Raw genomic sequence first — 18,786 nt, 5'->3', positions numbered from 1 at the left:
TGTGAAAAAAGACAGAAGAAAAGTTCTGCACCATTTGTACAAAAGAAAGAAGACTCTCTACAGCTGCTGAGGGTGTAAAAACCACACAGTGGTTTTAAAGAGCTGAGTGAAAAAGCTAAATGAACTGTGTGTACCTGACTGAAACTACACGCAAAAGCAGACAGACACAAAGTAGACATACAAAGGTGACAGAGTTTAAAAATAAACTTAGAGAAGCTGCAGCACTTGTGTTAGGCTTAAAGGTCGTAGGATGGAAACTGCTGCACTGCATATTAGCTTCAGCTTCTAGCACATTTCTTATTGCTTCAAGATTTTGTCATTTTATTTTGATACATTCAAAATTTGTAGTCATGGATTGATTCTGGATTATCCTTTCATTAATTTTCAATTCTTTTTGATTATTCTTTGAGTGATTTTGGAATTATTTGAATTCAAATGAACTGAATTCAACCTTCTTGACTGGGGTTCTTTAATCCTCTCCTCCTGGTAAGGTAATTTATCTTTCGCTCCTCAACACATTTAACAGAAAGAAATGTTGCTTCATCTTTAGGTAATAGGTAATAAGTAATAAATAAATATTATTAAACAGTAAATAAAGGTGTCCTGGGTGATTTAAACTCTGTCTGATACTTTTAGTCGTTTTAGATTAAAAAACAACTGGCTTCATTTATCAAGCTTGATGTGAATGGATTTATCTGTACATTGTTCATATGAGTGTTTACACAGGAAATTTAGTATTGATGTAAATCTTGTAAATTCACAAAAAGGTTCATATCCTACTCATGCTCCTGAGTGTGTGTAAATTTACGTGTAAGAAGACTAATTAATCTAAACCTCGACTTGATCAACTTCAATTTGATCAATATCATTTGCATGGATTCCTGCACTATGATGTATGGATTATACTGTCGAGTTTAAATCGCTCATTTTTATTACTTTTACAGCATTTAGTAGACGCCCATATCCAGAGTGACTTATAGAAGTGCTTCGGAGTCTCTATCACGAACACATGCTAGTTCAATAGATCAGGGGCTAAGTACTCCATAAAGAACATTTAGTGAAAACATTTTATATTATTGGCATTAGTTAAAGAATATGAAAAATAAAGAAAGCCAACACAGAAAAGAAAGTGAACCAAATAAATTAAGATAAATAAAACGAATTATTCACTTATGACAAAAGAAATGGTGCTGTATAAAAGATGACGGGCGGTCTGTCTGCCGTAATCTAATGCCTCAGCTGATGAAGGAATTAGCACTCACGTTTTATTATTAATACTATATATTATTAAATATTTTTATTGCACAAAAGTGAGTCAAAATAACTTTCATTTTTGTCTTTCAGCCTTTACCCTGAGCGTTCATTTCGTGCTTGCAGCTGTCTGTGTGCTTGACCTTTTATGGAGCTTTGTGAGCGTCACTACATGCAAATGAGCTGTGTCGGAAACACACTTTGCAGATTACAGGTCATCAACATATACACGTGAGTACAAAGAAAATCCAAAGCTTTTGTAAATCCGGTGGAAAATTTTAGTTTGGTTTGGCTTACATAAACGTTTACACACAACTTTACTAAAGGATTGATAAATGAGGCGCAATATGTGTGACACTTTGTGCACAGATATGAACCTGGCCTATCTAGCACATTATTTCATCCTGAGTGTTTGTGTGTGTGAGGACAGACCACCCTCCTCGGTTATTACTTTCACGAATTTCATTACTGGAGATCTCTCAGTTGCACTGAAGCTCTCCCAGTAATAACGTTTGCAATGGTATCAGCCGTTACACCATCACTCCATCATGAATGATGGGAAAAAAGTTGAGAGGAATTGTGTGAGCTACATTCTGTCTGGCTGTCTTAATGAGTTGGACAGAACAAGTCTCATTCATTGCTTTTGGCAATTTCTGTAAACAGTCTCCACTATCAAGAACTACTTATGCCAGGAGTGTCAAACTCAGCTTTAGCCTGGTCCACGTCTGCATTTTCGTGAGCCCCTGTGGGCCAAATACTAAAGCTGTAATGTTTTTGGCATATTATTTATGAGATGCAAATGTTCTCGAATTTTATTATGGCCATGAACCACACTTATCTATGTTTTATAATGATGACAAAAATGTTTACATCCATTCATACAGCTTCTTTACTGCAGCAGTAAGCACAAAATAGACTAAAGACTTAGTTTTTGCTCTTGATCAATTTCTTTTTTCAACAATTTCGTAGGTCACTGCACTACATGATGCAATTATGTCAACATTATATTAAACATACTTAAACATACATTTGAACCAACGTTTCATTCCACAATAGCTCCATGAGACGCATAAAACCCATGCACACTGGTTGCATTTATTTGTATGCAATTGTCTATATAAGTTCCTACTTATAGCGTAATCAGAATAAACACAAATATACGGTATTGTGCAAAAGTCTTAGGCACCCTATTTTAAAAAAAAAATTTTAGTACAATCTTTGTTACAGATTTTTATTTTATGATTTCTTCATTATCGAGTCAGTACAAAAACATTTTAGATTTCCAAACATTACTTTTCCAGCACAAAATTAAACGTTCTCCAAAAATGGTTGTATTAAGTAAATACAAATGATTGCTATGACCATTATGGGATTCTGTTATAATCCTTACATGTATGCGTCAAATGAATTTAAATGAAGCAGTGCCTGGCTTACTTACTACCTGAGAAATACGGAATAAGAATTATATGCTAATATTCAATAAATTAGTCTTATTTTATGGATTGTGGTGTGTTGAATATTAAGTAGAAAGAATGATAGCACTGAATAACAGGTTATTAATTAAGGTTGAAATAATTTAAAATAATATTTAAAAACTCTGAAATAAGTTGAATTTATTTATTTATTTATTTTAAATTCACAGATCATGGCTTCTGTAATAAATAATGGAAAATGTCAAGCACAAATGCATTTTATTCACTGTCCTATTGTCTTTATTCAGTACAAATACTGGGAACATTTGGGTGTTGATTCCTGTTTAGAAAAATTAACGAACCCTGTAGCTAGAGCTTAACTGCTTCCCACTGTAATATGTTGTTACTAAAGCATTTGTGGCTTTCTAAAGTGCATTATGAAGAAGATTTAAGGCTTTCTGATATTTTATGGAAACCTTATTTTATCTAGCGTAAATCTTCACCCCTCCCTGTATGCACAAACCTGTACACTTTTACATAAATTAACTTCCTGCCTCTACAATGTGAAAGGTTAACATGTTAGTGTATCAAATTTATTCATAGACTCTCTAGTGCCCTAGGCGCTGGTCTCCTACTCCTCTAATAACATGCTAATACGTCCAATGTCTACTGAGACTGGCAGTATTGGACCAGCACTAATAATTGTGTGTGTGTGTGTGTGTGTGGTGATAGTGTATCTGCTCTGTTCTTCTCCTACATCAAGATCATCATGGAGAACATATCAGCTGTATCACAGTTTTCTTTTCTCCTTTTTTTTAAACCTGCAAATCAGATCACATGCAAAACAGGTGTTTTTTTTCTCTTCAGAGTGTCGGAAACGTCACTTCCACTCATATGTTTTGTGTGATTATCGTAAAACACGTCAAACTATTGCCTTCTGAGGATCTGCTCAAACATGCGCCTTTCCCCACCTGTTATAAACACAGCAAACCTGGTTGCAAAAACATAGCAGGAGACTATAGTGATTTTTAACAGCAAGCCAGAATTTGTTTTCTGTGCTGTCCTGTTGGGTGTCAGAATCAGTAAAGTGGTTATAAACACATTCATTTTTACAATACAATATCAAATCAGACTCATTTCCAAGCCAACAGAAGATGATCATGGGTACAAGTAGGTAGGAGGGATAATTGGTCTGAGGAGCTCCATCTTTGCAGTACCCTGTTTATTCAGCTAAGTAGCTAGCTATCATATCAGTGAACCAACAAAGAATTTAACAGGGTTAGCTTGCTAGTTAGCTAACATGGCTAATTTATATTGCTTTAACAAACTACATAGCTAGCATAAAATCTATGTCAAGAAACTGGCTAGCTCATGCTACATAGCTAAGTCACGTTCTTACTAAGGAGTTGGCTATAATGGTCACGTTTCCTTAGCTATCTTTGTTCAGTAAATGAGTAAATGACTTTGCTAGTAAATGGGTTTATGGCATCTGTTTGGGCAGCACTGTGGCTGTCATTGCCATGATGTTTTTGATGTAATAATAAATCAAAGTTGTAAGCATCAAGATACTGCTATGCCTTCAATTTCTCTCTAGTATAAATGCATATGTATATGTATATGTATATGTATATGTATATGTATATGTATATACTCTCTGTCCGGGTCATTGCAGGCTAGGTCACCACTTAGCCATTGTTGCCAACTTAGCAACTTTGTCACTAGATTTAGTGACATTTCAGACCCCTTTAGTGATTTTTTTTTTTCAATAAAGCACATAATGACGAATCTAGTGACTTTTTGGACAAACCTTAGCTACTTTCTGTAGAAGAGAGTCGTCAGTACTGCCCTGCAAGCGCGAAGTCTTGCTTTCCCGCTGCAGGCACACCTCTCTCTGTGAGTGGCAGAGAGGCGCAGCACATTCAGGTGACCACACGGCAGCTGACATAGATGTGAATGATCTGTGCTTGTGTTACCAAGAACCAATCACTAATCTGTATTGTTTGCTCCTCCTTGTTTTAAATTTAAACAGTTTAATTTGACTGTTTATTTTGATTTTTATTCTTCTCATGCACCTATCACTGTCTTATCACTCACTATCACAGGGGTTTAGTTCTTTCCCGTTTCTGAACTCTCTGAATTCAGATCTTTTATTCAGAAAGTCTGTACATTGTACTTTATTCAAAGACCTAATAATAAACTTTGTCAGGCTGTGCGCTGTGTGAGAGAAAAATTAAGAAAGACATACTGTCGTATCTAACGTTCTCTCTGAGTGATCATTTTACATGTAAATATAGCCAAAATCACAGCACAGCTATTGTCTTTAACTTATGTGTATGGTGATTTTGTCAGACGATGTCAGATTTTAGCAGTGCAGAGCAGCAGCTTGGAAACGTCTTGGAAGTGACTGCTGGCTAACATGTAGTCTTAATGTGTTTCAGTCACTATTTCATACTCGCTCCATCGTCTGACAACAGAAGCAGAAAAATATGTAAATGAGAACAGCTTTATTAGGAATTTGGCTGTATTAAATTACAGTACATGAGCACAGAGAGTAGGACAGAAGCAAACAGAAGGCTGACACTCGGCAGAATGCAAATACGATGCAATGACGTCATTAACATGCTAATTAGCGCATGACATCATCTAGAGACAGTTAGTTAATTTTCGAGCAGGCTTTAGCTACTTTCCATTGAAAGTAGTTGGCAACTGTGTGCTTAGCATCATTTAGCCGCTGACAGGATCCCAAGCCATACGGATCTTCTAGAGTTACACAATTTGAAAGTTTTAGTTTAGCCAATTAGCACTCCCTGTTTTTTACCTCTAATCCATAATAATAAGTGGATAATAATTTATCTTCAAACTTTATCTGTCAAGCCAATTCCTAAATAAAATTCATGATAGATTCTACAACCAATTAGCATCAGGTTGCTAGGATACTCAGGCTAGTAGATGCTAGCCGAACTTGAATAACAGATTTTAGGTGTGATGCGAGGACAGAACACCGCAGCACATAGCTGAAATGTAGCAGACTTTTTGTTAAGTGTGCAAACAAGAAGTGCTACATTAGAAACTTTGTTAGAAGAGGAAAATAATCATAAACTTATTAGCTTCTCTTCTCTTAAAAGCCTCTTACAAGTTTCTCTTGAAGTAATATTCGCTTACATAGCTAACTAGCTTGCTTTACTGTGTTATATTATGCTAGCTTTCAATTTCAGTTAGGTTTCAATCAAAACTGGGCAGCTTTTTACTTTTACTAGCTAGCTAATGAATTTGTGATTTTTCCACTTCTGAAACACCAAGTGGTTGTTTTTGAGTAATACTTTAAATATAAATAGCTAACAAACTAGCTAGATAGCTTGGTTACGATTTAAAATATAGTATTAAATAATGCTGCTTTTACACAGAGAGAATATGCAAAGCTACATAACTGCTAACTCAACACTGAGTCCTGGATGTGATCTTAACTGGTTTGAGTATAAAACTGTAAAACAATAAAATGAAATGCAGCTGAAAGCCCATTTTTTATCCCATTAAACCAGCGGATAGTTGAGAGTTTAATGGCGTGCAGGACGGAAAATAAAATTGATGCAGTGTAAAAGAGAGTGTTGGTTATTAAACAGTCTGTAAGTAATTGGACATACTGACAGAGTCTGGGCTGTTTTGTCACTTTTCAAATATACCACGTTGAATATGACACAGAACGATGTGTGAGTGTGTGAGGTGAAAGTGCACAATGTCAGCTTTAATTTGGGTTTTAACTTACATTTTATTTTTTAAGCCCAAATAGGATTAAACATGTCTATAATCACACACTGTTTTAGACATCGCTTTATTTCATGCGAACCTTTAAGGTGTTTAGATGAAATGAGGTATGTGTGTGTGTGTGTGTGTGTGTGTATGTGTGTGTTAAACCAAACGTCCCCACAAGAACAGGAATATCTGACAGTTTTGACCATGTGGAAACATTTGACTCATCCCCCCTGAGGAAAATTACTTTTTTGGTGACTAAACATTTAAAATTAGTGTTCGATTTAAATGTAGCATGGCATTAATTAGCTGTGTTAATAACTGTGTCAGTGGAAGGAGAGCAAGACAAATATGTGTGTGCTTGTGTGTTTGTTTGTACTGGCAAAGCAGTGTGTTCTTGACAGCTGGGCTTACACAAGTGCTAGCTCACACACACTCACACACACACGCTATGTGGGAGAGCTACGAGGCGTGTAAACAAAACAAACACTAAATCATTCAGCTTCAGCATTCTTCTACTGTTTGCTTACCATCATTCAACGTTCTTCATTATGTTCCTGTATTTCTAGAGCCAAGCCAACAAATGTGTCAAAGCATTCAACTGTCCTAAGGCTTAGCGCTGCTAATACAATAAATTATTGATTTAATGTTGGCTACTGCAATAGCAATTATTTATCACAATTTTTCAGGCAATTCAGGAGAAAATCTTTTACTGCATTGTGATGGGTTGGCACCCCAACCATAGTGTCCCCCACCTTGTGTTCCCTTGGATAGGATCCAGGCTCCCCGTGACCCTGTGTAGGCTAAGTGGTATGGAAAATGGATGGATGGATGGATCTTTTACTGCACTTTATTATAAGAAACCAGGCTATTTATTATAAACCAGACTTAACTTTAACAATAAGTCTACATTCCCTTGAGTGTATAAATCTTTAAAATGCCATTGTCACATTGTCTTAATCCTTTACTCTGAAAAATAATGTTTACGAATGATGTGATTTGAAAATATCTGAAATATTGATGAATTTATCAGTAACATTTCTCATTATGAGACTATGATAAAACAAATATAAAATAATTTTATTTATTATTATGTGTTTCTTCTCAGAATTCATGCTTGATAATTCTTTTCTATTGTCATATAGTTATGTTTCTTTCTAGAAATAAATTCTTGAAATAAACTAAACAAGAAACTAGAACTTTCAAGATTAAAGTGTATAAAACTTTTGAGAAATTGGCTTGTAATAATGTCATATTTGTTTTTTGGTAATCACATAAGAAAGGAATAAACACTTCAGGGTGTGTTGTTATAGCAAAATAATCAACAGCAGGGTGGTGTGATGTTTCCCAGTGTTAAGCAAAGTTACTTTTACCACCCTGAAGTTGATTATTTTCCTATAACACCATGTCCTTAAGTGTTTTATTCCTCTTATACCACAGCAATTTGCGAACAATTACAAATTTTTAGTATGTTTTGAATGACATCATACTTCTTATCTGTTCATAGTTACATTTAATGTTGTGCAACGTCCAAAAAAACTAAGTTCGTTCTAGCACATTCTCTTCAAATTAATAAGACAATGTTCTTTGTCTTACACTTACCATTGTCTGAAAACTTAGCTGCAGCTTTACCTTTGACTGTTATTGTTACAGCACTTACACTGGAGACTCCTTCCAAATATGTTAAACAAGCATCTCTTTGCACCATATATGCAGCTTCGCCATATAAACAATCACACTTTGTTAAATAACAGCTAATAATCTGTTCTTATTAGTCTTAGACTATGTGGAATGTCCTCTTTGCAATTCCTTGTGTAAGTTGTTACTATAGAAACGAGAATTTAAACAAGCACCCAGAACTACTGCAGAGCTGCTGTTATAGAAAATTAATCAACACCTTCTGACCAATCAGATTTGAGAATTCAACAGCACTGTGGTATATATATATTATAAGTTTTAAATTCAATGATACTCAAGATATTTTCACGTAAGAGATACAGTTTAGAAGCAAATAAAGCTTTAAATTTGGATCTCGTGGTCACTAATATCTCAGTCGATTATGTTTAACTCATTGAAGAAGCTGGATATCATTCTCACCATTAAATTACAATTAACTCTGCACTCCAACTTACACTGATCTTTAAATTGATTGAAAATCAAGAGCTTCAATAATAATAATCCACAGTGAATGCGTGAAACAGTGATGTAAATGTTTTTATAGGTCTTGTCTTTTTAGACGATCTCTTTAGCAAAGCTCTCAGTAAAATCCACAATCATGCGCTGTTGAGAAACGACCGATTAATTCTAATTACAATCACTGAAGCCTCCGAGTCCTCGAGCACTTCAGACTGCAAATGCTTAGTTGGAGCCGTGTCAAGGGCTGATAAGACGTCCTGTTCTGAAAAGGCCACTTATCTCCTTCAAGTGTACTTGTGTGTGAAAATGACCCTATGTGTACTCATGTGAGTGAGTGTGAGGAGGAAAGACAACGAGTGATGGCTTTCAAGGGGGTCAGACAACGCAAAGGAAGGTGTATAAAAGTCGGACCATAAAACAGGCTATAAGTGGAGATGTTCTGTCATGCATACATAAGACCTACTCACAGAGAGGAGGAGGAGGAGGAGGAGGAGGAGGAGAGGCTGCATGGCTTTATAAAGAGAAAAAAGAGAGTTTACTGGCTTGTAGAAAGAGAAGCATAGGGATGGAGGGAGAGAGAGAGAGAGAAGCCGAGTCTTAAGTCATTAACTTAAGCACACTTGAGCGCATAACTACCCCAACATGGCCATACACTTGCAAAAACCATAATTTGCATGATTCGATTCATATGAAATGCAAATATTCATTAAGGTATGGGTTGTGATATAAAGAATTTAGAATTTTAATTTTTCTGACTTTTTCAGGATTTTTGTTAAATGACTTCAGTGGAGTCCTTCCAGTTATATACTGCAGTTATTTTTCTTCCATTTCTGAATAATGGCTTAACACTGTTGCTGATGCTTTCCTTAAACACCCTGATCTATTTTCATCCCCTTCTTAAGCTTTTTAAAGGGAAATATATCCTGTTTTAGCTAATTTACTGATCTCCATTGACTCAAATGATCAGTGCTTGACATTGAAACTGCTTGGGAAAGTTTTATATCTTAAAATAAGACAAAGTAAATGTGTTGCCTATAATGAGGCAAAAATAATAATAATAAATGAACTACAGCACATCAATGGAATGCAAACTTTTGAGCTTGCTAAAGAACCTAAGTGCTGAATAAGACTGCTGTAGATGGTATGTTGTGACCACATGATTAAGTCAATGCTTGTCTGAATGTCTTCTCATCCAGACACCGTGGGGGTGCAAACTTTTGCACTCACCTGTAAGCTTAGCCATTGACAGACTTCTCATCAACTTGGGATTCAGGTATAATATGTGTTGGTTTAGCATTCCATCATGGCAATGAAAGATAAATAGCACATTGCTAATATATAATTACACATTGCATGCGAATGCTTACTTTGTGTGACGAGGCTGTTTATGTTTGCGTCTGTATTGTAGCTGGTTCTTTCTCTGCTTAAGATTAGCAAGTGCACAGGACATAATTTGCAATTTACCTCCCTTAGGGCTGAATCCATCTCTAGTCAGGTGTAGACGTGAATGCCTTAAGGCAGTGCATCGAATTGCAATTAGGCTTAAAACACAACAAAGTGCAAGAAACAGTGAGAAGAACCACAGACTGATGAAGTTCATTTATTGTATGAAAAACTAATGTGAGTTAAACTGCTAAAACTGTGCTAGCTTTTGTGTGATTTCCTCGCACAGTGAAAGTCATGCTTTGATCACATTGTTGGATAGCTATGTATTATGCAATTTTCTCCCTTTTCACTTTTAGGCGTACCTAAAATTTTAAATGCTTTAAATCCTTTAAATTTTCTTGTGATTGATATACTTTCAAAAAAAGAAACCTATTTCAGTTCAGGAAAAGCCAGAAGCGTGGTGGCGGTAGCATCATATTAAGCGTTGCCCTTTGCCACATGTTTGCGTCTCTGGTTAATCCTCTCTTTACTCAATCACTGACTTTTGGTGTACAGCTTCCTCTAGGCAGAGACACAGCTGTGTCATATTCTTCAATTTTTTTAAAATAATGGTTTCAGTGATGCATCACAAGGTATTTGGAGAAGTTCAAGGGGGGTGCATACTTATGCAAGTCCATGTATATAGTAGAAATATGTCCAAACTTCAACATGTGTTTTTCGAAAGTGTTTTCCCAGGCTGCCACATATATGTCAATCTGCTCACTGTGTCATCTCATTGTGACCCAGCCTTGTTCCATCTCTCTCTCTCTCTCTCTCTCTCTCTCTCCGACACTTCAGGCCAAACAAACAAGCCTAGATGTGTTACAGTGACGTGTTGGAGTCGCCTCAGGGCTCCAGGTCTCTTCCATCTTCAGCTCAGAGACAGAGGTGTGAGTCTGAAAAGTGTGTGATGGGGTGTGAGGAGAGTTGTGTGTTCTATTTCACATAGCCGAACTGAAAGAACTAAAAGAACTCTCTCTCGCTCTCTCTCTCTCTCTCTCTCTCACCTCTGAAAATTTCATGATGCTAAATCCATCCATACTTTTAGTGTCGGTCAGGATTAAAGCACAGACTGCAGCACATGTGAATTATTCAGCTGTATGTGTGTATGTGTGTGTTTGTGTGTGTCTTTACTCCGAGAGTGAAATTAGTGTGTGAGTGAATGAGTGAGTGAGTGAGTGAACGAGTGAGCTTGTTTGGGAGTAGTATGTGAGTATGTGATTAAATGAGTGTATTGGATGAATAAGTGGAAATGCTGATATGATTATATGAATGAGTGAGTGTCAGTGAGTGAGTGAGCACATGAGTGAATAAAAGAGCCGGGGTTGGTCAGTCGGAGTGAATGACTGAATCTCTTAGCAAATCTGTGACTGCGTGAAGAAGTGTATGAAGGAACGAATGATTGTGTGAGTGAATGGGTGAATGAGTCTGTCTGTGGGTGTCTGTGAGTGTCTTTGTGAGTGAGAGAATTAGCATGGTTGTGAGTGTGGTTGTGATTTAGAGGAAATGAGTGCATAAGTGAATGAATTAAGTTTTAGTTTATGAATGAGTGTATGAGCAAGTGTAGCATGTGAGTGTGTGATTAAATGCCAGGGAGTGAATGAATGTGTTAGACTGAATGACAGAGTTGTGAATTAGTAACTCTGAATAAATGAGTGTACAGTACAAATGTGTGTGTGTGTGTGTGTGTGTGTGAGAAAGTGATTATGAAACTCCATGTGTACAGAACAAACATGACCAGCATTAATCCTTTAACTGTGTTACATAAAGAAGGTGACCACACACACACACACACACACACACACTGAGGTTAAATCGAAACGATCCCTTATTGTATCTAGTGCACGTCGTGCTCTCATTCTGTCAGCGCCCACACACTCATACACTCGAAATTAAATCAGTGCTAATGGCTTTGACAGCTAAACAAATATTTAACATGCCACAAATCTGATCTTAACTCTCAGCTACGTTCAGATGAGGTGAGCGTGCACGTGCACACACACACATTCACACACACACACACACACACACACAGACCTCTTGATGTGTGTAATGTGAGGGGGTTGTTGACCCAGCCGCAGCCGTCATTTACGGTTTCGAGTTCCACTAACTTTTCCCAGCTTGCACAAACCATCGCCTGTCATTCCCTAAGTTACAGGCCCAAACTCCTGCAGTATGTGAGAACAGGTGCAGAAACACACACACACACACACACACACACACACACACTGAGTCTCCTCTTCCCGTCTTTATCAAAGGAATTCCTGTGGCGTCTGCACTCCCTCTGGCCTTGCAGATATCACTACCTCTTCTCAATAACAGCAGAAAAAAAAGAGAAATGGATGAGTCTGTGTGTGTCAGTTTCCCAAAACAACCCTGTGTGTGTGTTTTACTGTGTCTTGACATCAGTGCAGTAGTGTCCATAGTCGTTAACTAAAATTGGAACTAAAATACAAAAAAAAATTGAAGTAAGGAAGTAAAAAAGGTATTTAAAAAAATAAAATAAATTATTATTATTATTATTATTATTATTATTATTATTATTATTATTATTATTAAGTTTGCATTTTCCACATAACAAGGTCAATAGAAAGTATATATATTTTCTTTCATGATATTGAGACATTGACGCAAGAATATTTTTTAAAATACTTTTCTTTTCAGTTGCAATAATTTTTTGCATTCTCTCGCAATAGTTTCGACATCTTTTTTTTCCTCTGTAAAACCCCTCTTGGATCCAGCTCATTCATAATCAAACATACATCTTCCTTTCTCACACATATTCTCATTCCGTCTTCTCTACACTTACATTACATCCATGTGTACCAGTGCAGCTTGACTGCATAGTAAAATTCGACCCTCATCCTTTCATTTAAAAAGTGCCCTATGCTTCAGAATATGCTTTTTTAGGAGTAAAGTCAAATTTAATGAGTGCATCCATCGTAGTATAGGAGACTGCTGGGTGTGTAGCATGACGATACAATGCATGGAGGGATTAAAGCAGGGATTGCAGGGGAACTGAGGGAAATATACTAAGGTCTTATTCTTTTGCACTAAACAAATCATGTCTACTCATTAAATATATAGGATTTATTTATTTATCTATTCGCTAAAGATGTTAACATTTTAATACCCTTTGTGTATTCACTTATTTCATGGAAATAAGTTAAAAGTCACACAGACAATTGTGAAATAATTGTATTTCAGTTAGATAGATGATCTGTTTGCATGTTTCTATTACAGAAACACTGAGTTGGTAACATTAATTTTATTTTTATTTAATTTTTATGTCACAAATCCACTTTTTTCCTCACATACAGACATGTATTTACTTTCTACTTGTAGACCATTAAATGTGTTTTGCCTTTGTGTATTATGTATTCATGCATTCCGATGTTAAAATCAGAAATAATTCTGCAACTTTGCACAAACTAAACCATTTCTTCACAAATGAAAACGAACAGAAACTAACCAAGTAACTGTAAACACTGAAAATAACACAAAAACATCTCAGCTATAAGAGTGCTAGAGATATGGATTTAAAGAATGAGCGCAGACATTACACTGATTTGTGACACTGTTCTTCATGTTTCTATAATAATGCACTTTTTTTTTCAGAGGAGCAGAACTGAAAGATGAGATTTCAATGATTTCAGCCAAAGCAGTAAGTAATACACCCTGCGATATAAAAACCATCTCGGAATCGCAGGAGATTTATGGCGCAGGATACACATTTGTGACATTTATTGTATATCTGTATCCAAAGCACTGCCAGGATATGCGAGGAGCATCTGTGATAAATTGTGCGAAGCATGAACAGAAATGTTTAACACCAAATACCGAAGGAAGGAAGAAAGGAAGGTCATGAGGGCGAAGAAGTACAGATTTGAAGAAAATGTAGGAAGAATGCTGCTTTAGTCATAAGATGTTGGAGTTATAAGTAAAGGCTTCTAGTTCTTTGCTTTATTCTCATTGAGAAATGATGCATGAAAGAAGTTGCCTTTGCTGTATCCAGACTCTCTCGATTTTGTGTGTGTGTGTGTGTGTGTTCATCACCATCTGCTCATGTGATCACTACATGCCACCCCTCAGTGAAGTTGTCCAGAGTACAGGGACCTCCCTGCTCCTCTCATACAGGACCTCCTCCTCCTCCTCCTCCTCCTCCTCCATGTCGCTTATCTTCTGCTTTTGTTCGTGTGAATCTTAATTTCACAGCTGGTACGAGACTCATCAGAGCTCTTTTTGTTTTGTTGCCTTAAACAGCACCCCTCAAGATGGCAGAGGCGGTTTTTTTTTGGGGGGGGCCTGAGGAGGTCAGATGGTGCTCATTTGTGTGTGTATGTGTGTGTGTGTGCGCATGTGTTCTTGTATTCATGTAAGGGCGTTTTTTTTTTTTTTTTTAAATTCAATCTGCTTATTTGCATGTAATTGACTTCTTTCCTCGCTGGTTGTCATATGCATGAAATGTTCCCGGTGATTCCTAAGATCATGACATGTCACAGACAAGCGAGATCCGCCCTCCGACTCTGTAAAGACCCGCCTCAGCAAATCAATTACACCACAAACGAAAAAAAAGCAGCAGTTTTAATTTAAAAGAATTTAACACATTTTTTCCCACAATGCTAAATATAATTGATGAGACATGTTTAGTGTCTTCTTTTGTCTTGGAGCTAATATGTGTGTCGCTAAAAAGTATTAGAAATCTTAGCTAAAATATTTCAACTATGTAATCTCACTTTTAAATAACAAATTTAAAGCAGCAGGATTTACAAATTCAGGTTCAAACTGGAACTATATTATTATCCGCATAGTAAGTTACAGATTTTGAGAACAATCATGTCTGTATCGTTTTTTTTTTTTAGGTTTAGGGTCTAGGGAGTGTAATGAAGATGGCCTGGTTCCTCTCAAGGTTTCATCCTCATCTCATCTCAGGGAGCTTTTCCTCATCACTGTCACCACCTTCATTATACAAAATATACAAATTTACAACTGAATTTCTGTAAAGCTGCTTTGTGACAACGTCTATTATTAAACAGTGCAAAAAAATGACACTTTAGCAAGTGAAAATATCTTGAATATAGTCAAATGTGTCTTCTATTATAAGATTATAATAAATAAAATATATGATTATTAAACCATTTTCTAAGCATTTTCACTAAATTCAAGCTTGAAATTTTCTTATTCTATTGCTAGATAATTTTTTTTACAGTATTTCTATAAAGAAGCTAAATTATCTGCCTATAGTATATATATATACTTATATATATATATATATATATATATATATATATATATATATATATACTTATATATATATATATATATATATATATATATATATATATATATATACATATATATATATATATATATATATATATTTTTAATGTAGAAACAATTACATTATTTTTAAGGCATCTTCGTGCTACAGCTTTTCTTTGCATCATGTACCTAAGACTTTTGCACAGTGCTGTCTGCGTGTATATATATATAATTGTTTCTACATTAAAAAATACTATAGAGAGCAGTAAACAGTAATAAATGAAACAAAGTTAATATTTGATATGAAGACCCTTTGCTTTAAGAAAAAAATTAGTAGTATCATGTACAATTTTCTGCAGTTTTATAAGGAAATTAGTTGGTAAGTTTTAATAAGCATCTTTCAGAACAAAAGTTTCTCAAAAATGAGCATCTTTTGTTCAAAAGTTTGCATCGCCATTTCTGATCAAAAATATTCTACTTGTACATTTTCTGATTTCTATCATAGTTCGTTTTTATTTTTTCACCTAGAAATTAAGGGAGTCACAAACTTTTGTAAAACATTGCCAGAAGAAAAATGTTCCTGAAATTCAAACTTTAACTAATACTTCATTTGTTATGGCAGTGTCAATTTTAATTATGGTACTTAGTCATATCTAAAAATAAAATGTAAAAAAATCCAAGAACTTGTGTAAGTATACAAACATACGGCAGCAAGTCAGGTTGAACAAACGTAACAGAGACGTCTTGGAGCCTCTAGACTTTCCGTCAACGCTGTTTCACCACGTCTGTGCTGTTCGCTCGTCCTGCTCCATCCTGCTGGGTTTATTGGTGTTTACAGATCAATTCTCAGCTCGAGCCCTGCTGTTTGTCAGACACACTCCATTCCTTAAACATCCCCCTACACACACACCACCTAAACACACCCACCCACCCACCTGGTTATACACAGTGTGTAAAGCAAATCAGTGATTACAGAAGCTTCTTCAACCTCGGAGGCTGAAGTGGGAGCCCCAGTGGCACGGAGCAGCTTGGCTAATCAGTGGCTCATTCATCGCTAGCATATGGGTGAAAACAATGCCAAGGAAAGGCACGTGGCTAGAGAGTCTGCAGTAACGGATGAAAGAGTGCGGTATTGTGTAAAGATGCACTCAAAGATTTCTGTTCAGGTCATTTCTTACAGAGTTTGATCTTGGTTGGCGGGCCGAGATGCTCTGAGTTGTAGGTGACAGCTGCTACAGATCTCTAACTGTTTCTGTTTCAGTGTTTCAACAGTAATAGGTAATACATTTTAGGTGTGAGTCTGTAGCAGGCTCTAGTTGGATTTCATACATTACAGAGCCTTGACACATAGAGAATGTTTTCTGAACATTCAGTGAAACATCTAAGTTCTAAAAAGACTAAATTTCCAAAATAATATTCCTTTAATGAAAACATCAGTTTTTAGCAGGGGTGATTCTAGAGACTGTTGGGGCCCCAGACAGGAAAATGCAATGGGCCAACCTGGCATTTTTTCCCCCTTTTTATTGCCTTTATCTAACCCAGATCCTTTTATAAAGAATCAGGATAACCATCTGAAAGTGGTAGCATTATACTCTTCTTACTAGATGTATTGTGAAAACAAGCTTCCCCATGAAATAAACTATTTGGTAAAGTGTTGGCTTTTATACTCTGTATATACTTTTAAAGACCAAGACAATTTTCGAAAAAATTTCAAATTCTACCCAGAAAGCTAGCTAAATAATTAACATTACATGCTCCAAACTGAGCGCCAGCTCCTAGCTAGCTGCATGCTTGCCAAATGCATGATGTTGTTGCTAGCATTGCATTACTTTCTGGCTTAGCCTACAGCTGACATCCTTAATTATTTTATTATTCAATTATCTTCACCATTTACTACAGTTCTGCTTCCTTTATTCCTCTTCGACTTATTTTTTCTTTCTTTTCTGGCTCTCAGACAGGTAAGTTCTCTTCATTTTGAAAAGCATAACAGTTCAACATGCTAGCATTGTAACCCTTCAGAGATTGGGGATGTTCTGTATTATAAGATTTGACATTTTCATAGATTTAGTGTTGACCTTCAGGCGGCTCCCTCAAAACTTTTCCAAAGTTTCCAGTTGGACACAAACTAACATTATGGAAATGTTAATGTTGGCATTCTTACAACTAAAAATATTACAGCATTGTTGAAGGAACATTTATGAATGTTATGTAAAAAACGTTCTCAGGAAGCCCTGACAGAAATCCTGACAGATTAAACACTCTTAGAACAAAGACATTCTTATAATTATGTCCTGCTAATCTAAAGTTGTTAGCTGGGAGGATGCTGGTTCACATCAATCACGCACAAGAAGCTACTTTCCTTCTACTTTCTTCTACTTTCTAAATCTCAGGCCTCACAAATCAGCATAAATTTGCTGATATATTGCATGGTGTAAATAAAAGCCAGCTAGAAGGCCGTTGGTGATTATGCACCTAGACTGTTCCTTGTACCTCGTACAAATAAAACATTGGCTTATGAGTACAAGATTGATATTATATTGCCAAGTAAAACACTTGGAAGTAATGTTAAATAAAAATAAAAGGAGAATGGAGATTGGAAAGCAATCAAGACTACACAGATCAACACTGATAGATTCAAATATCTGAAGAAAAATACATTCGCACAGTCATTTTTCTTCACTTTGAGAATTGCTGGAGCAGATCAGGCTTCACTGGTGCTGAAAGTCTGACACACTCCAGCCCTGATCCACAGTTAATAAATCACTCCGAACCTTCAACAAGCAAGCCTCTTATACTGAAACTGTTTTGAAACCTCCCTGTCTGAGTTTGCCTGAAATAAATCACATTTATTTTGTACAAACCAGTTTTCAGCCCATATTCCAGTTACAGTCAATAACCCAACAGATTTTATTCAAAAGTATGAACAAACTATAGAGCTAATTATAGTATAAAATGTAAGTAACTGTCTGTTTAGAATCAGTACTGGATCTGCTGGAAGTCTATAGATTATCAATATAGATCTATGAAGAAGCAGAACCATCTGTTGTGATCTCTTAGTTGCTGTGTTGACAGTATGCTTCTCCAGGATGATGTGTGATCAATAGTTTCAATTTCAGCTCACAAAAAAAAAAAAAAAAGAAAATCCCAAACTGGAATGAACCTGGTTTTACTTTAGTGCTCCCAGCAGTGAGAAAATGCTTCTCAGCTAGAATGGCAAGTCTGTCAATTCTTACTCTCACCAGTGTAGTTATTAGTGTGGATAGAATTAAATAAACAGTTTGTACTTTAAAAAGTACAGTAAGCAAGGAATAAAAGTAAGTAAGGAATAAAACACTTCACGATTCTGTTATAAGGAAAATAAGTAACACTGGTTCACATCAGGTCACAATGAACAAGAAGTCATACTTTTTTACTACAGTTAATGTTGTGGATGTCTGAAAGAAGTCAGTTCCTGTTATCACTTATGTTATAGCAGCTATAAACAGTCGTTTCCTCAGCAGCCTCTCTTTCTTTCTCACTGAAGTTTTTTTTTACCAAGAAACTGGAAAGCGCA

The 18,786-nt window shown here is 36.0% G+C and overlaps 1 long non-coding RNA gene across 4 annotated transcripts; it reads left to right on the top strand.

The window, feature by feature from the left end:
* Positions 1-256: 256 nt before the first annotated feature.
* LOC113527198 (uncharacterized) lies at positions 257-15,057 on the top strand. Of its 4 annotated transcripts, none has more exons than XR_003402848.3 (4): positions 257-486; positions 1,345-1,482; positions 10,770-10,859; positions 13,590-15,057. It is a non-coding gene; the product is annotated as an uncharacterized LOC113527198 (long non-coding RNA). The 4 variants fall into 4 exon arrangements; XR_008302858.1 differs by having other exon boundaries at positions 10,770-13,868; positions 14,834-15,057; XR_008302856.1 differs by having other exon boundaries at positions 10,770-15,057.
* Positions 15,058-18,786: the final 3,729 nt, after the last annotated feature.

This window comes from Pangasianodon hypophthalmus, chromosome 12 (genome assembly GCF_027358585.1).
Source record: "Pangasianodon hypophthalmus isolate fPanHyp1 chromosome 12, fPanHyp1.pri, whole genome shotgun sequence".
In the NCBI taxonomy this organism is placed as follows: Eukaryota; Metazoa; Chordata; class Actinopteri; order Siluriformes; family Pangasiidae; genus Pangasianodon; species Pangasianodon hypophthalmus.
Note: the sequence above shows the minus strand (reverse complement) of the source record. Positions and strands in the feature narration are given on the sequence as shown.